Source organism: Alexandromys fortis, unplaced genomic scaffold, assembly GCF_014885135.2.
Source record: "Alexandromys fortis isolate MF-2015 unplaced genomic scaffold, M_Fortis_MF-2015_v1.1 scaffold_76, whole genome shotgun sequence".
In the NCBI taxonomy this organism is placed as follows: domain Eukaryota; kingdom Metazoa; phylum Chordata; class Mammalia; order Rodentia; family Cricetidae; genus Alexandromys; species Alexandromys fortis.
Genome location: NW_026067997.1, coordinates 7,561,094 through 7,588,780, shown reverse-complemented (window position 1 = coordinate 7,588,780; position 27,687 = coordinate 7,561,094).

Below are 27,687 nucleotides of genomic sequence, written 5' to 3'. Positions count from 1 at the left end.
ATGTAAGATCCAGAGGGTGGGTAGATGCACTGCAAAAAGCTTCCGTTTGGACCTGACACCATGATCATTGTACTTGTGAGCTCACAAGATCTCCATAAGCTTAGTTCCCTCCACATTTCACAGGGATCCAGGGAGGAGCTCAGGACACCCTGCCCCTCTCTGGGACTACTGAGAATTAGCCATAGTTGGAGGAGGGGGCCATTTCTTTAGTGGTGTAGCGCTGAGAAGTTGTCTTTGCTCCAGTGAATTATCTCTCATCCTCTTACTATTATTATTTTTGCTAAATTGACAGAGTATCAAACTGGCCTCTGAATTCCCATCTTTACACCCAGACTAGTGCAGCTCTCAGGCCTCCTCAGAGAGGTTTCTTTGTGAAGTGGATGACAGGTAAAGCAGAAATTGGAAACTCAAAACTGGTAAAAGTGCAGAGAATAAATGTGCGGTGCTCTGCCACATCCTGTCATATCAGGGCTCAGGAAGCATCCTAAAGAGGGAGAAAAAAGACCGTAAGAGCCAGAGGTTAGGATGGACCGGGGTAAAATGATACACTCATGAGTCCTGAACCAATCTTACTTCAGATCAAGCCTGTCAAAAGGCCAGCATGGGGGAGGAGCTCATGAGCCCCCACTTGTAGCTGAGGGTCTATTGACAGTTAACCGATAGCTTTTAGAGAACGGTGAGTCAGTCTGCTTTAGGGCTGTGCCCGCTTGTAAGGTGTCCATGCACCAGTGGATGACTTACACTCCAAAGTGTATGGATAGCAAAAATTGGATGCAATGTTTGTTTGTTTGTTTTTAAAAAAAGAACAAAAAATTGGGAAAGAAATGAGGATGTGTGGGAATGCACCTGGGAGGAGTTGTGGGGGTAGTGGTATCACCAAAACATTGTATACTGGTAAAAAAATTTACATGAATTAATAAAAATGTTATATTAAAAATACCCCTTGCCCACTCTTGGCATGAAGCTGTATTGAACTCAGTCAGTCACACACATAAAGGGGTGGAAGTAGAAAACAGGACCTGCTAGGAAGATAGGGTACAGTGGGGGAGAGGGGAGACTAGAGGAGAGTGAGGAACGAACACACTAAGATTCATTGCACAAATGCCAATGTAATGAAAAATTAAACGTTGCAAATACATCTTAAAGGCTGCTGGAGCCATATGCTTTCGCTATACTATTCAGAGACAGTTCATTAATGTAAGCTTTTTGGATAAATTGAAAACTGGCAAGTGAACCACTTAATAAATGGATAAGGCTGGGAAGCACATTTTGGAGCCGCAGGAGTGGCTCTTTATTTCTGGGTCACAAATCATGATGATGGCTTGGGTTTGTGAACCTCCTAATCTCGGTACCGGGTGTGTACCATCATCCACTTCCTCGACCCTGTCTTGTTGTTCTGGGCCTGCTGTGTCATGTTTCCTACCCTCCAGGCCAATTGTGTGCACTCTCCCTTGCTTTGAGCTTGCTGTGGCAAACACAAGAATCATCTACAATGACCTGAGCTGAAACAGGAGCATGCCTCTTTGAGGTGAAGACCCTCAGTAATCACAAATGTGCCCAAGCAGCAAAAGGCCTCAGCTTGTTGTTTTATCACAGAAACAGGAAGCAAACTAAGACAGCAACCAAACCTCAAATGTGACTAAGAACCTGCTACTAGGGAAGTGGGCTTTTGGCTGGAATTACAGGCAGCAGACTAGCTGGGACTAGTAATGAACACTATTGCCCTGATGAGCCCCTGATGTGGAATATCCTTCTGTATATGTGTTGCTTTTATTGGCTAATGAATAAAGCTGCTTTGGCCTATGGCAGGGCAGAATATAGCCAGGATAGAAGAGAGAGAGAGAGAGTAGGCAGAGTCAGGGAGATGCCATGTAACTACTGAAGGAGACAGACACTGGATCCTTACTAGTTATTCACAGCCTTGTGCCTATATACAGATTTATAGAAATGGGTTAATTTAAGATGTAAGAGTTAGTTAATAAGCCTGAGCTAATTGGCCAAGCAGTATTGTAATTAATATAGTTTCTGTGTGATTATTCGGGTCTGAGTGGCCAAAAAAATGAAAGAATAGTTTCTGTTTACAAATGGAGCCAGTGTGGAGCAACGACATCCACATAAAAACTTGGAGAGTCTCAGAAGGAGTTCTAGACACAAAAGAACAGAGTTAAGCACACCTTCTTGGTAGCTGCATCTTTTTTTTTCAGATAAGCTGTTTGCTGGCCACAGGCAGATGCATGACTCCTTTATGAAGCAGTGGTTTCCTGGTTTGTGCCGGTAGCATAAACTCTGACTCTTTTGGGAGGCCCTGCACTTAAATGGGGTTTGTGAGCAGCATGCTTCTAGTTGCTTAATGGTGACATAAATCCACTGAGGCCCTGGTGCTGGGGCAGTGAGCATGGCTTGTAGAGGTAGTGAACATACCTCTGCCATGTTAGACTGGGTGGAGCTAACAGGCAGGGTCATGGAGTTGGTCCTAACCATGTCCACTTAGCATTTAAAAAAAAAGTACTCCTGGTCAAAAAAGAATTTCAGATACACAACAGGACAGATTCACTCATAAAAGACCTCTAAATGAGACATGGTATATTTAAAAATGTACATAGTATGTAAGCTTGGGAGAGAGAGAGGAAAGAAAGTATAGATAGTTATAAAAAAGTAAAGTCTGTAAAGAGACAGTAAAAGTAATATAAAAGAGTACAGACAGTCATAGATTAAAGGAGTAAAGATAATAAAATAAATACTAAAAAGTAGTAGAGTAAAAAAATCAGTCACATAAAGATGGAAAATACACAGATCGTCTGGATTATGAATATTATTATGTTTTCTTTGAATTTTTTGACTGCATAGAAACATTTGTTTCTCAGTGCTGCTAAGTTAAACCAACATAAAGGTATCTTGATTTCAAAATTTGCATCTAAGGATATGTTGCTTTGATAAAGAGGTTCTGCCTTTGTTTCCACAGGAGATTAGAATTTGTAGATTCCTTCCAGGCTAATGTGGTTTGATGGAGCAAAATCCCCTAAAAAATCTCCATGAACCCTAAAAATACTTCGCCCAATAAACAGCAGGAAGCAGTTTGAAGAAAACAATGTCCAAATTCCCAAAATGATTGTTTATAAGCATTTATTTTTATTTAAAGGGAGTTGATTATAAGTGATTAATGGTCAAAGTCAATTTCAAAATAAATTATAAGAGAGATGTGATGTAGAGATGAATACTTTACATTGGTATGGACCTTGGTCTATTGATACAAATCTAAGTTTGATTTGTTACACTGTATGTATGTATTTCTGCTCCTGTTTAAGGTATTGTGTTTGTGCAGCTCATTTAAAAATATAATGTATAATTAAAAATTACAGATTAATAATTATTTATAAATGAAACTTTTAGTCATGTTAGTTAGTTATAGAGATATATTTCAGTTAGATAGATAATCTTCACTACTTCAAAGACCTATGGATCATAGCATTTAAAATGCTTTAAGAACTTAGACTTTTCTAGACAGTGAAACATGTCTGCTCTGGCAGCACCAATTACTTCAGAGATGTTGATGGGCATTGAAGAAACTCGTTATGGAATTTTCTTTCAATGTGACAAGGCTAGCCATTTGGGCAAGAAATTGCTCTTACCTGGGCTGTTTGTTGGTATGCTGTATGAACTTGACATGCAGGACTCACAGAAAAGTGACTGCTGAACATTTCAAAAGACAGAATGGTTCTTCAGGGTTCAGGTTCTGACAAAAGAAATTTTCAGACATTCTGCAGGATAGAGAAATAAGTGACTGACAAACTGCCAAGATAGCCAAAATGGCCTCTCAAATTTCCTGCTTCATGGAAAAGTCTGCCGGATACTATGGACCTGTAGGTTGAAGATGGATGCCTAATGTTACAGAAGAACTTTGGGTGACTGTCCAGGCAGCGAGATGTATACCTGTCAATTCTAAAGTTTAGAAAGTTGCTTACAATGCACTTCCTGTTTATTTAGGTAATATCATATCCTTCTGGGGTCTTTGAATAGTTGAAGACAGATATTTATAGTTATAGTTTCCCTTAGTTATGATAAAGGATAAATTAGATATAAATCTTTAGATTCACAAAGATAGAATAGATGATAGAGTATTTTCCTTAATTTGACAAACATATATGGACTATTGTAATTATATGAAATCATATATGTAATATGAAATATTGTAATTATAATTCTTGCTTGATAACTGTTTTTTATATATAATTTTACTATGTTAAAGTTAAAACCCCTTTTTTAAATTTAGATAGAAAGGAGAGATGATGTGAAAGTCCTTCTGTATATGTATTGTTTTTATTGGCTAATGATTAAAGCTGCTTTGGCCTATGGCAGGGCAGAATATAGCAAGGTTGGAAGAGATATAGAGAAAGAGTAGGAGGAGTCAGAGAGATGCCATGTACCTGCTGAAGGGGTGATGCCAGTTCCTTACCAGTAAGCCACAGCCTGGTGCCTATACACAGAATAATAGAAATGGGTTAATTTAAGATGTAAGAGTCAATTAATATGCCTGAGCAAATATCCCCAAGTGGTGTTGTAATTAATATAGTTCCTGTGTGATTATTCTGGCCTAAGTGGCCAGGAAATGAAGGAACAGTCTCCATTTATAAGCCCCTAGCAGAATGAGATTAGAATGTAGACTCTCTAGTTGCTTAATAGTGGTAAATGAAGTTTGTAATGTTGTAATACTATTGTCGAGTGTGTAGGAGTTTATTCTTAAAGAGGAAAGAGATTCCTATATGAGCCTTGCATCCTAATTTTACATGTGAATATAGTCACATATTTATTTATACATGTTGTAATCATATTTATAATGAGATGTGTGTAATTGCTGTATGTTAGTTCTATTCAACTCCTGAAGTTGCATCTATTTTTCTTTTTAATCACCTTCATATACGGAAGATATGTGGGCTTGTCTGATAAATAGCAGAGGATCCCTTGCTTGTGGTTCACCCACCCACAAGGGTCAATGATGAACTTCAGAGAGAGCCAGGGGCTTTTTGAAACTGAAAGTGAGTTATGAGCTCATATATATGCTTGATCTTGTTTGCCAGAGGGTCTTGTATGTCCCAACAATTAAATACCACTAGGCTGATTACAAGACTACCCATTTGTGAGCTAGAGAATGGATGCCCACTGAAGGGTGTATGTGTGAAATTACTTGCCTGAAACCACTAAAGGAAATGGAGTGCATTATAATATAGGTTTAGAACCACATGGGTGTAGCAAGGGAATGTTATCCCAAACAATACTGTTACTGTAATTTCTTACATACATAGTATGCTTTAAAAAAGATTGAAAAGTGAGGAAAAGTCACAGTGCATAGAATATAAACAATATGTGCCCTTAGCGATAAATAAAAATTTTATCATCAGCTGCTAAATAAGTAAATGGTATGGAAGGTTCTATTTATAGAACAAAAGTATATGGACAATTTTTTTTTTCTGTGGGTACTAGTGTCTGTTAGTTCCTTCTGGGACTGTTATAAGAAGGGAGGCAGAGGCAGGCGGATCTCTGTGAGTTCGAGACCAGCCTGGTTTACAGAGCTAGTTCCAGGACAGGCTCCAAAGCCACAGAGAAACCCTGTCTCGAAAAACCAAAAAAAAAAAAAAAAAAAAAAAAAAGAATTACTTGTGGGGAAATAGATTTTTTTTTTTTAGCTAAATTAAAAGCAGGGGGAAAAGCCCGGGGATTAATTACAAAGCAATGTTGGTGATAATGGCAAGAGCAGCATTTGAGTGATTATGACGTACTAAACACAGCTGTGCTAAGTGATTTATCTGTGTCCTCTCATTTAATTTAATCCTTACCAACATTCCATGACTTAGATGTTATTACCCCATCCACAGATGAGAAAACCAAGATACTAATAGTCTTAATAACTTGCCAAGGTAAGGGTTAGTAAATAGCATAGAAGAATTTTGACTCTTGATGGCTTGGCAAAAACTTATGTTCCAACCTCTAAACAAAAGCTTTACTCCCAATAAGTAAGACCAAAATATTGAAATGGCTAGGGTTTTTAAAGAATTGAATGCCAAAATACAATTAATTCCTTTCAAGACACAGTCAACTGAGCTCTTTCCTCTGCACACAAAAATGTCAGGATTCTCTTTAACCAGATTTATGTTTTTCTGTTGTTTTGATACTTTTCTTTTGAGATGAAGAGGAATGAAACCTTTCTACCAAAGTCTCTGATGTCAGATGTATAGGTAAGTTCCTACAGACACCAGAAAGTCAGATGCAAATCTTGGGGTCAGAGGCAAAAGGCATAGAGTTTTATTTGTAAGTTGAACTAAATGTCTACTGTTACTTTCATACAAGAAATCTATGTTTTTCTCCTGACTGGTATGTGGATTTCTATGTGGTTTTGGTATTTAAACCTGACACAGGCAGTTAATCCATAGATTCAAAACACTTTACATATGCAAAAGTGAGAGGAATGCAATGCACAGGCCCTGGGGTTTTCCACTTGAGAACTTTGTCGGGAGCCTGGATTTGGAACCCCAGGATGATGGGTTGACAGACAGCACTGGCAGAGGGACACAGAGTAAAAATCACACCACACTCTGTGTCCTGGTAACAAGAACTAACATCGAGGACATCAAGGACATTGTTACGTCTTTGCTATTTCTCATTGCAAAGCATCATGGGGGAATCTTGGCAGAGCAGTGGTTCTAGTGAATGGCCACAGCCAACACATGAGACCTGATGTTCCTACTACATTGTTAGCTTCCAAAATGACAGCTATCTGAATGTCCCAGGACATTGTGAAAATATTTGTGGAAAATGGCAATGATTTACTGGGGCTGATTGAGAAAGCCCAAGCAAGCTTGGCTGTGGATCATCCATCTGAGGTGAGGTGAAGGGTGTTCATTTTCATCCACCCTCTGTTTAACAAGGTTTCAAGCAAGTTCCTTTCTTACTCATCCCCTCAGAGCCAAACTGAAGGATGGGGAAAGGAATGTCTCCTGTGAAAACATGGAAGGAGGGGGATTCTGTCACCTTGGAAATTACCACAACTTCTGGGAGAGGGGAAGAAAATTTCTTTAAGGAACACAGAAATTTGTTAGATGATGTCTTAAAGTTTAAAAGCTAAGTACGTTTTGTAACACAAAGTAAAAAAGAGTCAAAAAGATTTTAAAAAACAAAATGTTTATATTTCTCAATGGAAACACGAGTCTATTCAAGTTGAGAACTAGCTCAGTGGAGCTACCTGCTTGTCATTGATCCAGGAAGCACCAGAATGTTTAATAAACTTCAACATTCATCTATGTATTCACAACCTGTAGCGCTGGGAATACAGTACTGAGCAAAAGAGATCCAATCCTGACTCTCAGGGACTTTATTCGCTTGATAAAAAGTGTAATGAAGTGATTTAACGTGCTGGAGAGAGTGGGAGATGGTAGGTATCCCGCTCAGACACTCTTACCTGAAGGAGTTGCCACCCAGCTCTTGGAGACTTGGCCTCCTAAAATTGTTCCAGTTGGAAGCTGCCTTGACCTGTGAATATGTGAATGGATCAGTTTTGGGCTGGCTTCTGGCTGAGCAGGAGACTCTACTGAAGAACAATGTCTGGCCTCAGGTCTCCCAGTGGGACTGGCTGAGGCTGTCTTGGGGGTCGATATAGCAAACTGGGTTCACCATTGCCCATTACTTCTTTTACTTCCTTCTTCACTGAGGGCCAGGGCTTGGCAGAGGTGGGTGAGGTGCACAAGTGCCAAGCTGAGGAGTGGCCTTTGCTCCCAGGGTCTTGCTCAGAAGTGACATTTAACTTCAAATGAGTTTTTAAATATGTAATACCTGTCAACAAGGAGTCGAGGCTCAAGTTGTTTTCCATTTTGAACACAGTCTCACTAGCTTAGGCTGGTGTGGAATTCCTGGTCTTCCTGCCTCAGTGTCCCAAATGCCAAGGTGACAGGTGTGAGTAAACACACTCACCTTAAGGCTTTAGTTTGGTAAAGGTGATTTAAAGAACAACTGGGAATAAAAATTTAGATTAAATTTCAGTCCCATATGGGTGCCATAAAGTACAAATATTCCAGGAACATAGTCATAAAAGATAATCTTTAGGCATGGCTTGTCTCACAAGCACCTGCATTTTAACTGGTTATAGCTATCTCCTTGCGTAGAAAGCTGGCAAGGTCTTAAGGTCTTTGACACCACTTGAATGCAAAACCTGCCTTTATTAGGACCAGAAAATAAAACATTCCCATGGGAAATCATAATAATCATAGCTAGCTGTAATTCTTGCTATACTTTATTGGCACTTACTAAATGTATATTATAGTCTATTGAATCTTTATACTCATCAGGTAGAAATGTTCAACTAAACTTTGTGCGCATGTGCGCATGTGTGTGTGTTGGGGGAGTGATGTATGTACCATGGTCCATGTGTGGGGATACCTTACAGAAGCTGGTGCTCTCCTTCCACAAGTGGGTACCAGAAATGAAACTCCAATTGTTAGACTTGGTGCCAGATGAATTAAAAACAAACAAACCCCAAGAGAACAGAAGCACAAAAAGTTGACATGTTTTACCCCAAATACAGAGCAGGGTTAGTGTCTAGATTCTTACTCTGGAGTCAAGGCTCTGCTTCTTTCATGGAACAATGTTGGATGTAGTTCCTGCAATAGAATTTTGACTTGAACCTGTGTTCCATTACAGTTTTGCATTTATAAACCAGCCATTTGGCTGAAAGGAGTTCTGATCCTAGAATCAGATGTCAACATGGGGAAAACAGAGTACTTACTGCTGATAGGAGTTCAGACTCATCCAGCCACTATGGAAATCAGTGTGAAGATTCCTCAAAAACTAAGATAGATCTACCACATGATCCAGCTATCCCATTCTCAGGCATAGACCCCAAAGACTCTTATTCTACTATATAGACACTTGCTCATCCATGTTCATTGCTGCTTAAGTCACAATAACCAGGAAATGGAAACAGCCTACATGTCCAGCCACTGAGGGATGGAGAGTGACATTGTGATACATTTGCACATTGGAATAATTTTCAGTTATTAAAAAAAACAAACTTCTGAAATTCACAGGTGAAACAATAGAATCATTCCAAGTGAGGAAACCCAGACCCAGAATGATAAATATCGCATGTTTTCTCTCACTTGTGGGTGTTAGCTTTGAATTTTTCAGGTATGTATGTTTGGTTTAGAATACACATATATAGATCAGTAATAAGTAAGGGTTTAAGGGGTATGGTTTTAAAGAGAGGGGAAGTAGAAAGCAGTGGTATATGTAGACAGAAGTTTCTGTCCCACCTGATCCCACAGACATTCAGTCTCAAAGAAATACATGGAGGCCGATATTAATTATAAACTGTTTGGCTTATTAGCTCAGGCTTATTATTAAATGGCTCTTAGAATGTAACCAATAATTTTTGTCTATATTTGGCTACATGGCTTGGTACCTGTACTTAGTGCAGCATTTTTATCTTGCTTCCCGTGCATCTGGGTGGTGACTGCAGACTGAGAGATACCTCTTCACAGAATTCTCCTAGTCTGGTTGCCCTGCCTATACTTCCTGTCTGGCTACAGGCCAATCAGCATTTTATTAAACCAATCCGAGTGACAAGTCTTTCAGGGTACAAGAGCATTATTCCGCAGCACTTCCTCTTTTTCTCTTTTCAAAACAAGACCCTGAGTCTAATCTCCCTTGTTTAGCATTTTTCCTGACCATTATCCATAACAACTTGTAACCAACACACTAAACAAAGATAAATATCCATAATCCATTTTGGGGGGATGTAGGCATAGTTATCTAGTATATTTCCTGCTGATTGGGGATGCTGATAATCTTATGGGGACCCAAAGAAAATCTAGAATTATGGTCAAGTCCTGACTGGAGTATTCTGAGACTGGATCATCTCAGTCAGCAGTCTTGAAGCTGTTCTGGATGTGGAACTCAGAGGAAACTGCAACAGAGGTGCTCTGAAATGCTTAGTTATCTGGACCATCTGTTCCCATTGGACGCATAATCCATTTATGGATGTTTAGCTTTGTTTAGTTGACATAGCACTGAACTTCCTCCTACTGACTTATTGTTATACCCATAGATCAATGTGCCTTTCAACACTTACCAGAGAAGCTTCCATTTGCAGTAGACAGTAATTAACATAGCTGCCTAAAAATGGCAAGGTGTAGAGAAGAAGAGATAGCAGAATGCTTAGCCTTAAATAGGACATCGGTGTCACACCCCCTCCTCCCAAGGCTCACAGACATTATGAAGATGTCAGAAAGACTGTGAAAGCCAGAGACAGTCAATGAAAACAAGGAAATACTGTTCTCTAGGCACAACAGGACATCTGTACATATAGATTAAAAGCATGAACAATCCTAGTGGAAGCTCAAGCCAGACCAAATACCAGCGTGGAGGCATGAGGTGGGCGTGACCTGATACAGCATTCTAAAATTTAAATGGCCTTTATATACTTTGTAAGACATGTAATACATCTACCAGAGCCAACCCTGGTTTTGATAACAATGACATGTCAATGTAGGTTCACAGAATGGGCTGCTGTTGGTAGTGAGGAGGGTAGACCTATGAGGTCTTTCTCCTTTTCATTGCCCTGTGATGACCTGAGAGCTTCCTTTCTCCCTCCCAACCAAATCTCCTCATGCTCGTAAGAGAGTGTTCTGTTGGGTGGATGGTCAGAGAAATATGTTCTGTTCTCTTTCTACCATCTCCCTACTTCCTTCACTGCCCAGAGTGGCAGCTCATTTTCTGGTTCCTGAAAGAAGAGGCCCCTTGTGCCTTGAGCTGCAATCTCTGCTCTGGAGTGAACAGACTCTCCCAACAGTCATGTCCCATTGCCTCAGAATGTGATGTCACCCAGAACAGAATCTATCTTTCCTGGGTTAATTTATTGATGTAGATGTATTGGCTCAGGGCACTGGTGTTGTCCTTAGGAGAAGAGGAAAGAACAGAAACAGACAAGAGGCAATGTGTGTGTGGTATGTGTGTGTGTGTATGGTGTGTGTTTATGACACACATATACACACACACACACATCACCACATGAAGATGGAGGGAGAGATTAGAGCGATGCAGCCTAAACTCTGGGGAGCCAAGGACCGCTGATGAACACCAGAGGCCAAAAGAAACAAGGCAGCCACCAGAAGGAACACAGCATGGCTGTCACACAACTGATAATATAGCTGGGCTTGTAGCCCCCAGAGCAGTGAGGGAATAAATTCTGTCATTTAAAGCTCCTGGCTGCCTGCGGCTTTGTTTTCAAAGCCCTATAGAAAACAAACACAGGAGAAACTTTACCTTTGTTATTGCAATCCTGCATCTTTGGTTCCTCTTTCTGGAGACCTTCTATTTCTGTGTTCATCCACGCATCTTCCTCCACCCTCCCTTGCCTTCCTTGGAGAGCCAGACCCAGAGACTCACAAATGACAGGTACTGTTTTACCCAGTTGGCTAATGTGCTGTATCCCCACACTGTGACAGTCAGGTCTCATATGTCCCCTATGCCCTCAGTCACCTCCTCGCAAACATCACATGCATTCTGAGCATCTCGGGGATGGCTCCTCGAGGCTGTCCTTAGTTTAGCCTGCCACGACTAACCTGATTTCTTTATGTGTTCCCTCCAAGGAGACAGTCCCCTCTCCAAATCCTTACCCTGCTTTCCCCTCTTGACGTTTAGAGCCCCTAAAAACCGTTTTGGGCATCCCTTCGCTCTGCTCCTCTCATGACAATTGAGCTTTTAAAACCCAAACTAGTGCTTGCTCCTGTGGGAATATTTTTTTCCATCATTTCCCCCAAATATTTATAATTTTGTTTTCTGAACTTTTATGGCAGTATAGTCACCACCACATTTACGTATATTTGCATCCACTCAGGATCTTGTGACATTTGCCACCCTCTCTGACTTGATTTTTTTTTAAAGCTGTTTAATCCCAAAGACGGAGTCTTCACCCTCTTTTATATGCTCTCCTAAGTCCTGAGCACAGAAATAAGAGCAGATTAAGACTCAAATGAATTCATGTTTGAAAACTACAGGGCTGTCCTGGGTTCCTCAGCAAAGAGAGCCAGTGGCTTTCAGGGGAAGACAATCACCGAATCAACCAGAATCCTCTGAGGAGGTCACTAAGCATGTGGACATAATTTCTTTAACCTTTCAGAAAACGTCTTGACAAACATCCATACCAGAGGTTATTTAAAAATAAAAATGAGTCACGATGAGATTGTGGGGAATGTTTTGTCATGGTTAGGGAGCTGGCTTGGGGATCGGAAACAGCCCAAACCAACTCTTCTTGTAACACATTCCGTATGTTCTCAACCTTCTGCCCGAAGAAAATACAGCTCCTTTCTAGATGGGAAGGTCATATGGGGAGACCCCTCAAAAGATACACAAATTCGGTTTTTATTACCCTGTTTTGAAAGAGAGATCTTACAATTCAGTCTGCCCCCAGAATGCCAAGTTAAGAGGGATCGTGAGATTGGCCCGAGATGTCGCTGGGAGGATACATGTCATCAGCGAGGTGACGGATGAGCCTGGTCACTGGCAGTGGCAAGGGAGCATGAGAGGAAAAGGCGCAAGGGCTTCTTTCAGGAGGTGATGAGTTCCGAGGTATCCCTTACCACTGGGCACGGGAACCAAGACGTTCAGTTCTCAGCCTCAGTGTTAAAATATTTGATAAACATTTATTTAGAAGAAAGGCTAGGAGTTGCCTGGACGAGCAAGTAAGACGGCCTCAGCAGCTCCCCATCTCCTCTCAGTTCTGCTTGGAAATTCAGTTCAATCTGGAACTTCTAAGTCTGCCTAAGGAAAACTGCAATATACATGCCTATGCCCACCAGTGATTGGCTGTTAATCTATCACTTGTTTTGCGTGTCCTCAGTAATTGGGTGTTAATCTATCACGTGATTTATGTGTCCTCAGTAATTGGCTGTTAGTCTATCACATGTTTTGAGAGTCTCCCAGTGACTGGATGGTAATCTATCACATGTTTTGAGTGCCCCCGCACCCAGTGATTTGCTGTTAACTTATCACGTGATTTGGGTGTCCTCAGTGATTAGCAGTTAGTCTATCACATGTTTTGGGTGCCCCCCCCCCCCGTGATTAACTCTTAAGTATCCCAAGTGAACTGCTACTTGGGAAAGAGAGAATTTTAATGTTAGAAAGGCTGTTGGGTGGGTGGGCGTGGTCTTGGAAAGAAAAAAAAAACAACAACACAACCCGAATAATCAGGAAGATAAGGCAGGTGATAGTAGAAAGTTTAAAACCTTTCTACTATCTGTCTGAAGAAAACAAGTGCTATCTAGATTCGTTCTGAGCGTGTGTGCTGATACAGTGTTCCTGGGAGCACAGTCCTTCGTAAACATTGTCCAGGGCTGGTCGTCAAGGCGTGGACATCCACGGATAGTCTGCAGCAGCCTTTCGGTTGTGGGGTTTATGCTGCATATTTCAAGCCTGGAAACTTCTGCGATCACATCGAATGTATGAATTTCAACCTCTACCCTTTCATCTTCCTATAAAAGGGGGATTTAAACAGACACGGAGTAGGTGCGAAGCTAGTCTTATTTTAGGTGTCAGCCATCTGCTGGCAGAGCCAAGATTAGAACAGTTCAAAGGAAAAGCATGTATTGAATTAAGTTGATAACGGTGATGCTCCTGCTTAGCAATCCAAACCCATAAAGCAGAGTCATGCAGGACTGAGCTCCAAACAATGATGCTCAGGAATTGGATTACTGTGAAAGGAGAATGCAGATCATATTTTCTCTCATATGGATGGTGCATACATTTATAAACATATATATGTAAGCATACATATTTCAGGGCCTGCATTTCTTTTTTAGACAGCTTTCCAAAATGTTATTTATATGGAAAAAAAGAAAGAAAAAGAAAGAACCTAAAGACAAAAAACAACAACAACAACAACAACAACAACAAAAAACCCAACCCCTCCCCCCCCAAAAAAAAACCCAAAAAAACAAATCTAGAGTGATGACTACAGAATTTGTCCTTACCAGAGTCCCAGGGATAAAGGAGAAGCTGGATTCAGGATTTGGGGTACAGGGGCAAAAACGACATGGCTAGGTGGAACACAGTAATGACCTGACTTTTGGGAGGCATCAGAAACGAGTTCTCCTCAAGGACCATGAAGAGATATTCTAAACAAGGCAAGATTTTAGGGTCATTTTCTTTTTCCCAATTGGGAGGAATTGCATTAGAAGTCTATGCATTAGAAGTAAGAGCCATGAAAAAGCTTCTCCACCATAGGGACATTTTAATATTGCAAAACAAGTACAAAGCACAGGTCTTCTTGTGCTGGCTCTTGCAGGAGTGGCAGGGACATAGATGCATGCATGGGACATCTTTGGTGGTCTGCTCATCATCATATGCCTCTCTCCATGTCCAGTCTTTGATAACGTGATGGGTCTTCCACACTGGGACACTCATACTGAGTTATGGCCCTTAAGTGGCAGATCATGTTTTGCAAAAGGCAAATTTTAGAAGGTGGATGGAGGTTCCCAGGTAGATAAGTGAATGGGAAGAATCCCCCGATGAGGTAACAACACAGTGGCCGAGCTGTTTTCTAACACACGTCAAGGCTCTATGTCCAAACCCTAGCAATGAATAACAAACAAACAAATAAACAAAGCAAACAACATAGTTCCCGACAGAAGTCTGCCTGTGGCACCTTTGGATAAGGACGAAGCTAAGCTCATGTTGGCATGGTGCTAGAGTAGGTTTGTGGTTGTGTTGATCAGGCTGGCAACCCTGCAGGAGCTGTTTTGGGGAGGGATTTTCAACTAGTGGGAAGCTGGAAGCCCCGAAAACTCATGCTTGGTCTGTAATCTAGAAACATCACCAGAGGCACAGGATATTGGACAGATTAGAATAAACTATGACCTCTGGTCAGTCCCTTCTTTAATCTCAACCCCCCATCTCTCACTTTGCCTTGGGAACTTCAGCTATCCCCATTGATTTCTATTTTTCTGTTGAAGTGTCAAAGGGGCCACTTGTGAACTCTGTTGAATTCCTCACTACTCTTTCCATCCAAGCAAACACAAACAAGAACAACAAAAACCACAATCATAATATTCTTCCCTCTTTCTCTCCTAGATAAAAGTGCTGGCTTCTTCCAGCCTAAAGAGCTTAAGACACTAAGACTTCCAGAGCCACTAGGCTCCCTATTTGTCTCAGCACTCCCCCTTGCAGTCCTGGATCCTTTTCTTTAGCTAATAAAACAACTGTCCCTCAGCCTGTGGCTCCCTCTGGTTCTTACACAGCTAAGTTGCTGGGCATAGTCTACATTCGCTGGAGAGAGAGAGAGAGAGAGAGAGAGAGAGAGAGAGAGAGAGAGAGAGCCAGAAAATACCTTTGGGTATCATTCCTCAGGCCCTGTCTATCTTGTCTTCTGAGACACGGTCTCTTACTGACCTGTGTAATTAATAAATCACAAAGGTCTGTGTTCAGAATGAGGTGGATCTCAAGCTTAAAAGATATGGGAAATAAGCAGAAAGTCTTAGGCTTCTATGTCCCCTAGTAGGAAGCTGTGCTTGCTTGTGTAAATGCTCTCAGTTTATCCTGGGGTTGGAAAGTTCCATGGCATCTGCTGTGCGACAGCCCGTGTGTCAAAAGAGAAGGGAATCTCAAGCCCCAGGATAGCTGTTAGACATGGCTTTGCTTCTCGGATTAAGAGGATGAGGAATTTGGAGAGGATTGTACCTCCCTAAGAAGTCATCCAATGACAACCAAAGGAGACAGAGAAACCACTGTTTTGTGCCTACTTGGCCTGGCAGCCATTTTTCCTTTTGTCTAGGCTAATGCTTGGCTTCTGCAGAACTGAAATGTGTCTTGTTTTCACTACTATCCATCCCCAGGACTCTTATTGTGAAACAAAGATCAGGTGTCTCACACCTAGGCCTCAGCCACCTAGGATGAGAGCCAGCAAACCCTGGGGTCCAAACCCAGCCACCATGCCTGCCTAGGGGTCTTGCTGTTTACCATATGAGAAATAGTGCTGTTAATTCTCTGGCTTATTGAAGACTCATACTTTAAGAGCTCAAGGGTTTTGGGGATGTTTATTTGGACTCCAGAAAATAAAGGGATTGCAGGGCCAAGCTAGGGCATCATTGTCCTGTGGATTAACAGGGGTCCACCTGGGAGGTGTAGTGAGGGATATCAGTAGTTATGTACTTGGGAAGAAAACTCAGAGAAGACACTAAGGGTGCAATTCAAGAAGCCAATGACATCTTGAATTTTGCAGGCAAATGGATGGAGCTAGAAAACATCATTTGAGTGAGGTAACCCAGACCCAGAAAGACAATTATCACATATACTCACTCATAAGTGGTTTTTAAACATAAAGCAAAGAAAACCAGCCCACAAATTACAATTCCAGAGAACCTAGACAACAATGAGGACCCTAAGAGAGACATACATAGATCTAATCTACATGGGTAGTAGAAAAAGACAATATCTCCTTAGTAAATTGAGAGCATGGGGACCTTGGGAGAGGGTTGGAGGGGAGGGGCGAGGCTGAGAGAGGAGCAGAGAAAAATGTAGAGCTTAATAAAAATCAATAAAAAATACTCATATATAAAAAAGCCAAGGATCCAAGGAAGGAGAAGGAGAAGTGTAGGAAAAGCAGGGTAAAAGGGACAGAAGCCACTCCCACCAGGAGGCTCAGGTGGGGCATGTCTACTAGGTGTGGCAAGTAGGAGGCCTCTGAGGGGGCAGTTTGATTAGAGCTGTAAAAGCAGAAGAGATGAGGCCACTTATGCCTTAGCGTGGGTAAAACAGACACGTCAAAGCCCTTTGATTGACAGAGGAGTGGATTTACACAGGGATGCTTCATAGAGATAGCCTTCATAGAGGATACTCATGGAAACTGGATTGATTTAAAGACATGAGCTGGCTAACACATTTATGGAATTGCTGTCTGTGAGTATGGGTTTATATAAGACCCAAAAGGCTTGCTCTGCTAGAAGTCAAATCTCCATGTGATATGGTACCCTAAAACTTGGTGAGGTTGTGGCAATAGGAGGAGGCATGGATCTGTGACCTGGAGACACTAGATTTGTCACTACGCTTTTGCCACATCAGGATTTGTTCATCTGTAGTTGAGGCGGCTCACCAAGGTGAATGTCCTCACTACATGTTTTCTGGGGCTTCTTTCATCCCTAATCAATCATCATGGCAATATCAGATTGTATTTTTCTCATTCAGAGGCAGAGTGACTCAGCCTTGGTCTTAGAGATTTCAATGAACAAGTCTTAAAAATCGATATTCCTCTTTAATTACAAAAAAAGCAATCTGAGATTATTTGGATGACAAACTCAGACTTCAGCACCTGTGTTTCTTTTTGTATTCCACACGGTTTCGAACACCCTACAGGAGCAAATTTTCACAGGCCGAAAAGCTTCTCCCACTAGCTATGGTAATTTCTTCTCTTTTCAAATTGGTAACTCACATCTCATTTGTACCATGGACTTTGTGTGGAATTGTTTTATCACAAAGGTAGAAAGGGAACAAGATAATGAGTATTCCTCTGTAACACACGCAGACCAGGCAGAGGGCAGAAGCTAGCTCTGGGCTCTATAGGAACAAAGGCTTATGGTGGGAAAATAACATCACTGAGACACACACAGCACTGTGGGTACGCAGAACTTACAAGAACCTTAGCCAGTCGTAGCCAGCAGCCTTTTTAATACTGTTGCAGCTTGTCACCTTGCGCACTGGGTGAGAGGCTTGTGTTTTGATTGAGCAACCTCATTGCCCACACTTTTGAATTGCTTTCTTGAAATTTTTAGTTTGTAATTTCCACCTTAATTTACAATTTTATGTCTATAGAAGAGCTCTTACATATTTGTACTTCATTTGTGCTTATGGATATTTACGCCAAATTTCAATTTTAATGAAATAATCAGATAAGTAAAGGGATTACAATGAAATAATTTCGATTGTTTACATTCACCCTAGGTGATGATTTAGACTGTGCATTGGTTCCTGTCTGTTGCCGTGGTAAACATCACAACCAAGACAACCAAGAAGAGAAGAAAGCGGAGAGAGGGGGAGGAGAAGAAATGTTTTTGGGCTTATGGTTCCTGACAGGTAGGAGTTCATCATGGCAGGGTACTGTGGCAGCAAGCAGCGGGCATGGCAACAGGAACAGGAAGCTGAGAGCTCACATCTCATTCACAAGTAGAACCCGGGAAAGCAGGGACTGGAGATGGTGAGGAGCTTTTGCTCCCACGTCCCCCACCCCCAGTGACATACTTTATCTTATTTGCCTTTTTCCTTTAGAAGATGCCCCTGCCTAATGTATGGGAATTTGACATTACAAAGCTCTACTTAATTCCTGAAATGTTTTGAAATAGGTGTGGGGAAACAGCACTGGGAGCTGAGGCTCGCTGAGGACACACAGTCATTCTGACATTGTCGGGACTTCAGAGCGGGGTATCACATGGCTAGCATCACATCTTCAAACAATGGAAAAGCTAGACAAAACTGCTTTGCCAAACCACTTGTAGAAAGCACGTTGAGGTGAATGTGATGATGGGGCGTGGAGAAAGAGCAACAGCACCAGCAATGCTCCTCTGTGTGGCCGTAGTCCTCTCTTGTCCTTGATGTCACTGTCTCTGGGTTCGATTACTAATTGTTAACTGCAAAATAAAAATCTTAGGTATCAAATACCATAAAAAACTCACACATTTAATAGAGTGCACCCCATTGTGCGGTGTGATGATAGCTCACGTTGTAGAGCTCGCTGCTGGAAAGTGGAGACATCCCTTGGTTCAGCACACACTCCCTGTATTCCCTGCCTGGTCACTTAGTCCTCTGGGGAACAGTGACCATTGATTACCACAGTTCTTTGGCTTAAATAAGATTTTGTTTAGTTCTTACTTCAAAGCATAAGGTCACTGATACAAAAGAGGCACTCGGCACTGTGTATGGAAAGCGATAACTCTGCTGGAGTGTGGTTATACTATGGGACATGAAGGAAAATACATAAATGCATTTAAGTTTGGTACTCTGATGCATCAGGCGTCCACAGGAGATCTTATAATTTATCCTTAAATGATAAGGGAACTTGTGTTCATACAATAAATCAGATATTAAAGGCTCACAGGAGTCCCAATACTTTAAGTAGGTTTTTTAAAAAGACAAATTCAAAGCTGAGTTGTTACCAAATGAAGAAACCAGGAATACATGAGCTGACATATTGGTGTTCATCAAGTTCTTGGCATGAAGCTTTTAAGCAGTAAGAAAGAGTATCCAGTAGCTATAAGAAGTGGTGTAAAATAAACTAGAGATATTTAGCTTGATGAGGTAAACTGAAAAAAAAAAATGACTTCCACCCCCTACCCCACGATTCTGCAGAGACAGGCTATGCAGTATGATAGAATTTTCATATTTCGTGTAATATGGAGAGAAGTGAGGATGTAATTGGGACAATGGGGCCTCCACTTCTTACCATTTAAGAGGAAGGGATCTCAAAGGGAGCTGTGGAGGACTTGTCTGGTCTTGGGAGCTTTCTGGACTGTCCCTCAGAGAGCTTGAAAGTCAATTTTCTGGGGTCCAGTTGGACCAGCATGAAGTCTCAATTTTTGACCATTTCTGTGTTCCTTCTGTGGAAAGAGGAGGAGGAGTCAGAAGTTGAGAAATAAATCACTGGGTCCCACCAGGAGTAGAAATGGATAGGTCTCCTTTGGGGTATGGGACTGTGGAGGCCACCTAACTCCCTCAGGAAGGAAAGGATGAGAAATGGGGCCAAGGTTGCCGCCGGAAGGGAGGACAAGTTTGCTCTCCTGTGAGTGGAAGGAGCTGTGTAAATATTAGGCTGCCTTTTTTTTTTTTTTTATTAAGGTTCACATACAGCAAATTATTTTCAGTATTTGCTAATACTTTCTACTCCTAGTGTAGAGTAAATCTTCCAGCAAGCTACGCCAGACTTTTCTCAGCAAAGGGCTGGGGGTTTGTTTTCCTCCCCTCAAGATGCCAGTCCTTGGGGAAAGGCAAAATGCTTCGTTTGCCCTAGAGAACGAACGTCTCAGCAGAAGCATTTAAGAATCGGGGTTGCCAGGGCAAATACATTGAAAGTGTGTAAAGTGGGTGGGGAAATCCTCACGCATGTGACTTTGCAGCTTGAGTTGTTATTTAACCATTTAATGAGCGGTGAGATCACTGCTCGACCTGGAAATGTTTGACTGGAAAAGTAAGTCACTCTGAGGAAAGCCTCTGGTTCTGGGGCCACTTTTCTCAAAGTTCAGACACCGGGCAAAGCTCTCTGAGGAGTTCAGACAGGAATCTATTTTATGGGGATGGTAACTGGGTGAGATGGATTGGGACAACATTGGAAAATGTGAGTTTTCTCCTGACATTTGCTGTCCCTGACCTGACGCTGAGGAAAATCTGAGGATCAATGGGGTTTCATAAGGGGAAGCTTGACGTCCGCCCCTGAAGGCCGTCGTTCCTGAGGTCAGGGCTGAGCGGTTCCTCTCTCTGGGAGCCTACTTCCATTCACATGAATTTTACACTTCAAATAAGGAGGCATGCATTTATGAAAAGTTATAACATTTTTTTTTCTCATCACACTTCGCCATTGCTTTCAGAGTCCATGAAGATTAGTCTACAAACTCAGGGTTTGAGCAACTTGAAAGTTTCTGTGTAAATTGTGTCTCATGCTTTGAATTGGTATTAGAATAAATCTATTAAATTATTGAATCTCAACATCAAATGATTACAAATTGATTTGAATTCCAATAATCTAAACTGGCCTTTTATGTTTTGAGGAAATTCCTAGAGGCTCAGCCTCTGCGTAGTTTTAAATAGAAGTCACTGTGTGACTTGCCTACCTAGGATACTGATGACAGACGGCAGAAATTATTTCCCCCAAATCCAGCTTTGAACCAGCATGGATGATGGCTTCTAGGAGCTTCCACTCTGTGTTTGGGCAGCTCGATCATCTACCTGTAGCTGATTCCTGCTTATTCCGTCTTGGGCAATCTCATAAGTTTCTGTTAGCTGAGTCTTTCTTGTCCTCCATTGCCCTGCGAAACATGATGAGTATTTCATTTTGAAAGACCACTATGAAGCAGAAACCATCCACCAGTTTCCTAGCAGATACCTGGAGGAGATCTTTTCTTGTATGTACCAAAGGCAGAGGGTGCACAGAGGCAAACACAGAAATGCCTGGGTACACTTGAGCCTTGAGTCTACCTCTCTCACTGACTGTGTGACCTTGACGGATTCAGGTCACTTCCTTGCCAAAGTTTCCCTGTTTGAAGAAGTTTTACTTTCACTGAAACCTTGGCGTGAGACATCCCTGCCTGTCCACCTTCCACATAGCTTGTTCTCATCATTTCCAGGATCGACCTCAGAGGGAGATGGGAGGAAAGCACCAAATTCTTTTTAACAGCCCACAGGAGGAAATGCCTCTCATAGGCTTAAAGGGATGGGGGTGAGGCCAGGCAAGATGACAAACTCTGGGGGAACTCCCTTGTTCTTCCCAATTCAACTAAGTCACGGAATGGTGGCTATTGCCTGTATCACAGTTTTCTCCAACTTTTAGAAGAAAAAGAAAATAAAGAATAAAGCCCTGCTTTTATTGAACAGGAATCTGAGCCCAGGGAGAATGGGTGAGTTGGCTATATACTTCTTATGGATTCCAGAATTGTAGGCCCAGGAAGAATTCACCCCATCATAAGAACTGTTGGCAATCAGAAGGCATTGACAGAAGTTGAGAGACAAGCGCAATGATGAATCTATTATAGGTGATTTGAGCAGCAATCTCACCTCCTGATTGGCTTTTCATCTTGTGTTCTCCCTACTCCTTTTTCTTCTTATGGTCTTGTTTCCCAGGGTTTTTTTTTTTTTTTTCTTCCCCAGCTAACTTGCAAGGCAGCAAGTTATAAGTCACAGTGATAAAATTTGGCCCCTAGGCCTAGTTATCAGGTTACCAATGACGCTATTAGTTTTCCTGTAACCCGCCTTCTTAGGGGCGTTGAATGCAGACAGCGGAAGTTGGTTTGGAGCTCTAACATCTAATGAAAAGCTCCCTGCCTGCAATGTTCAGAGAAGGTTGGGTTCCATCCTTTTCACTGTGCTCCAAGAGCCAACGTGGATGCATCCGACGTCTGGGCAATCTGAAGTCCAGAGCCATTGAAGCCGAATGTCCTTGGAATTGGTGGCTCCTATGTAAATAGGCTTGAGTCCTATATGTGCCTCTTTCCCAGAGCCTGGAAGGCCTAGCTGACTGTAGTGGGACCTAGCACTGAAGCTTGGAGTCTCTGGCCAACACTCCCTCGTATATGCCCTGTAATCAGGAAGGCAGTCCTTCAAACAGCCTGGACTTTGGTGCATGTTAGCAGATAGTACAGTCACTAGAAATTGTTTTTCTTTGTGAGACAGGGTTCTTATGTAGCCCAGCCTGGCCTCAAGCTGAAGATCCTTCAGGTTTAGGCTTCTTAGCCCTGGGATTATAAGGTGAATGGCCATTCCTGACTGCTATTCTTTCTTCTATAAAAGATGGCCTCTAGACAGATACAAACGTGCTAGACAACAGGGCTGTAGTTGATTTTAAGGACCTGGGCAGTGGGCCTTGGGATTATTTTTCACATCCTTGGGTCAGCAACAGGGACCATCAAACAATGGCTCAGAGATCAAATCTGACCTGAAGCCTGTTGTCATCAATAGCTACAAGAACCTAGGCAGAAACGCTATTTGTCTGTATATGGCTGTGTTCTTACTACAAAGGTGGCGTGAACATGGTTGAAAATGTGTCTGCTCAGGCTCATCACAGAAAAGGTTCACTGAGATGCCTTTCTTTCATCCATGACATCATATGAGATTGGCCCAGGTTCCGGCTTGGGGACATGTATAATGTATATAAATGTTTTGTTTAGAATTAATGACTTTTACCAGGTGGGTTCTACTGCAAATGGTCTCACGGTGAGGCAAAGGATGTCTCTTTCATTTTTTTTTGTCTCTTTCATTCAATGCTGTATCTTTTGGACTTGAGAATGAACACACAGCCACTTTTGTATGTATTGACATAGGCAATGTAGGTAACAATGCAGGCAATCCTTCATGAGGCTCATATTTCATTAAGGTAAGCAACAAGCTTATAAGTATTGTGTATATTCAGTGTGTTAGAGAGTAACAGCTTCCAGAGAGAAAGACCAAAGCCTAAAAGCAGGATCTGGGAAGTGCGTGTGTGTGTGTGTGTGTGTGTGTGTGTGTGTGTGTGTGTGTGAGAGAGAGAGAGAGAGAGAGAGAGAGAGAGAGAGAGAGAGAGAGTTTTGAATTGGATTGACAGTGAATATTGTACACCAGAACTGAGACATCTGGATGTCCTCAGTCTTATCAAACAAATTGTGCCTGTGGGGGCAGGGGAGGGAGAGAGAGAAAGATTAACATTCTAAAAGTGTTTCCAAAATAATTGCTAACTACACATTTGATAAAGAAGTCACACAGCTCAACAGCAGAAAGAATAATTAATATTCTATAATAATAGAGACAAAGGTCTTGAACACATTTTTTTTCCTGAACAGGTCATAAAAATCTCCAATAATATATGAAAAGATACTTTATACTCGTTCATCACTGGGGAGATAGATGTAAGTTCAAATCACTGCCTCTCTTCTTAGGATGGCTATTTCCACAGAGCAAAGAGGCAAGTTTTGCCTGGTTATGGACGGTGGTGAGCTATAGTATGCTGTTAGGAACAGCAGCTGGTACAGCTATTCAGAAAATATCCCAGAAATCACAAAAGAAATGAGAATTATCATAAGACCCATGGTCCCTATTTTGGATATAACTCCAATGGAGATGAAATTGCCTCCACATAAAGATACTGTACTCCTGTGTTCCCATGTCCACGGCACACTGGAGAGAAACTGGAGTGTTCCCTTAATGGGCTGACGGATGAAGAGAATAGGACATATTTGCGCGTGTATGCAATGGGACACAATTTAGCCTTAAAAAGAAAGATATCTTGCTATTTGCATAACAAGAATAGACTTGGAGGATACCATGCCAAGTGAACTAAGTCACGTGAAGACATTTTACAGAAATCTAATGATCTCAGCTGTCTATGGAATGGAACAAAAGAAGAGCTCAAATAAACACCGAGAATGGAGGTGGTTACCAATGGTGGGGTTGGGAGTGGAGAGTTGTAGGTCAGATTCAGGTAACTAGAATGAATAGGCTAATTGTCTAATATACAATATGAGGATCAACTCAATAAAATTATTGTGTATGTGGGATTTTGTCATGTGAGCCACTCTCTGCCTCAGAAGTGACTCTATAAGAAGGTATATTAATCTAGCGCACTGTGGCGCCATTTTGTCCTCCGTATGGATCATATAACCATGTTATAGACTCCAAACATACACCATAATTATATTAATTAATTTATGTACTTATTTATTTATGTATTACTCATTTACCATGTGCAGGTGTGTGAGCATGCAGAAGCCATGGTGTGAGTCTACAGAGGTTCACAAGAGTTGGCTTTTTCCTTCCACTCTGTTGCTTCTGTGACCTGAAGTCAAGTGGTCAGCTTTGATGGCAAGTACCAAGTGAATCGTCGCTACATTCATTTTCTGTAACCTGTGGCAGCTCTAGAAGTTCAGTGTAAAGTCAAGGGTCTGGAGATTGTCAAGCTGTTGAACCTCAGGTCTGTGTGCCGCTCTGCTACGGCTCTCTCCTATTGGCTAAAACAAATTCGAGGCTTGCCTTCTTAAAGGCTTTTAGCCATGAGTATAATGTTCCGCATGGTGCTAAGATTCCACACAATAAAAGCCCCGGCTATAAATTTTGCTGAGTTTCCCTGCTAAATGGATGCTTTGAGTGGAGACAGGCCGGCGGGAGCTGGAAGTTATAGTTCAGGGCGAGTGCAGTTCTGTGACTCCATCCAAGGGAACATCTCAGCGGAGTTGAGATTGTGGAGTGTACGGATGGGAACGCTGTACGGACCTGGACAAGGGACACTTGGCCTGGGTCAGTTCATTGGATAAGTTGCCATGATGTGGCATGGTTAAGTCACACAGGCATCAGGAGACAGGAAGGAATGAGGGGACACGACTTTGCTAATGAAGCTATAGGAAGATTCACCCTCTCCGACCCTCACTTTTTCCTGGAAGTCTCATAGACAAGTATAGGAAGAGCCTGCATGTGCAGATACATGATTCGTACTCAGTCCAGTGTTTAAAGAAAAAAGTGATTGATAGTATGTATTCGCTCCCAATACCCAAGATTTACCCTGGGCAAATACCTGGGATTCCCAGTTGTGTCTCTTTCTCGTGCCTATAAAGTTTAAATGAAGCTTGGTCAATGCAAAACCAATTTTTTTTTTAAATTAAAAAAAAATTATCAACTGCAGACACTGGGAATGACTATAGACTAACATTATGCAATCAGAACATAGATCAGGTCCCCACCAGAGCTGTGTGTTCTAACTCCAGCCCTCCTCAGTTGAAGGAAATGGATACATGGTTGAAATCAATGAGATTTTTCACTGTGAGATTTAAAAAAAATATTGTCTGGCCTCTCCTGAGTTTTCCATCAGCTTTCCCTTGGTGTGTTTTGATTGACTTTGATGATGGTGAATCTCTTGTAATGCCGTAATTATAGGAGTAAGTCCGAATCAGTTTAGCTTCACATCTGTGAGGAAAATGTGGTGTTTGATTTGTCTCTTTTTAATTTGCAGTTTGGGAGAGTTTGATGAATCTCTTGGTGGAGTCGTCTGTTCTGTCTTAAGTTACACCCATGAGAGGTTGTCACAAACCCATCTGTGGAGTTAGCTAAGAGTCCTGGCGATGAAACGACTACAGATCTGTAACCGTATTAAAAAACAAAAAGCTATGGGTTTTCTATTTAGATGGCAAGGCATTTCAAAAGTGGTCCAGGCCACCTGTGCCATGAGTAGCCTTCCATGTGCAGAAATCATGTTCGCTGCTTGGGTGTCATGACTGTAATCACCCTGGCTTTTGAGACCATGTTGAGTAAAAGTTTAGGGTTCGTTTTCTTAAAATCCAAATATTTGGTTTTTGTTAAATTATGTTTGGAAGCTCACTGGTTCAACTGTCTCTTGAAGGAGGCTCTCCCAGGAGGAAGTGTGTGTGGACACACGCTGGCCAGTCTTCAAGCCCTCGGTCTATTTTTCCATTTGTCTTTTTGTGCGGTGATAGGGATGGGACCCAGAGTCTTGACAGGCCCGTCAGTGGTCAGTCACTGAGCCATAGCACAGCCTGGTCCTTCCTTCTTGCTGTTGTTGTGTAGCTGAACCCTTCGATGACCCTCAGAAGGCCAGCAACATGACCTAGCAAGGACAAGCCAAAAGACAGACCCCTCGGAAAGGTTCCAAAGGCCATTGTCAATGCCATGTCAGTTCTGCCACTCAGAACCTCAGTGTCACTGCATACAGCAGGCATTTGGTGGACACTCGGGTCAAGTAAAAGTCAGAGGTCTGGGATTTCAAACATCTTCGCTAGGGCCCTTCTTTGCATATGTGTATTTGCATGTCTAGGTGGGTGCATGTGCACTCGTACGGGCATGCACACAGGGGCCTGAGGTCATATAAAGTACGTTCCTCCAGCAAATCTACACCTTAATTTTTGAGACAAGGTGGCTCACAGAAATCTGGAGCTCACCCATCTAGCTAAGCAGGCTGGCCAACTAGCCCAAAAGATGATCCTGCCTTTTCTTTCCCATTGCTGGAACAATAGGTGTGGACCATGATGCTTGGTTTTTATGTGTATGCTAGGGGTCTGAACTCAGGTCCTAATGTTTGTGTGCAAGCACTTTGCTTAGCCCATCTCTTCACATCCCAATCTTTTATTTTTTGTTTTATATTTTGTTTTGTTTTGTAGTAAAGCTCTCACTATGTTGCCCAAGCTGGCTTGAAATGCAGGCATTGCCTGCCTCAGACAGCTACATCCTGGGCTGAGGGGTGTGTGCTCTAATGATCAGCTGACTAACCTCTAATGAAATCTAAAAAGGACAAAAGGAATGGAAGTTGACTCTCAGTTTAATGGTGACCATAAATTGAAACTAATTAGTAGCTGTACAGAGCTGGAAAATAAAAAAAAAATGAATAGAAAACTAGACTCTGGGGTCAAAAACGAATGCTCAGAACCCCAGTATCGCTGTGTACAGCAGACACAGTCTGAGTGCGTGCCATTTAATTTTGAGCAGGTGAGTCCTTGTGGAGACCACGCTGGAAGCCAGGTTAACTGTGTAGGGAACTGGTGGATAGTTTCATTTCTGCCTGTGTAAGGGGGCAATGAGACTTTCATCATCATATTTCTAAACTCTGAAAACAGGAATGTGGCAGGTTCCCAATCTCCCCAACAACATCCAGGGTATCAAAACAGTGAACATAGGGATCAAAACATTTCCTGGCCAAAAAGTTGCTACATCTGGCTCTCAGATTTAGCTTGTTCTACTAGGGCTCCACTCTGAAAAGGCAGAAGTCCCTGTTTTGAGGTTCTGGTAAGTGCTTTAACTTTAAACACCTAGGGAAACTTAATCAGTGATAAAAATGATGGACCACTTTTATAACATCTGCATGTGAAATGATAATATTTGAAAATGTATTTTATATATATAAATATATCATCTCTTGAAATTTGGAAATTTAATACAGAGAGAATAAAAATAAAAAAGAAGAAAAATAGACACTCATTTGTG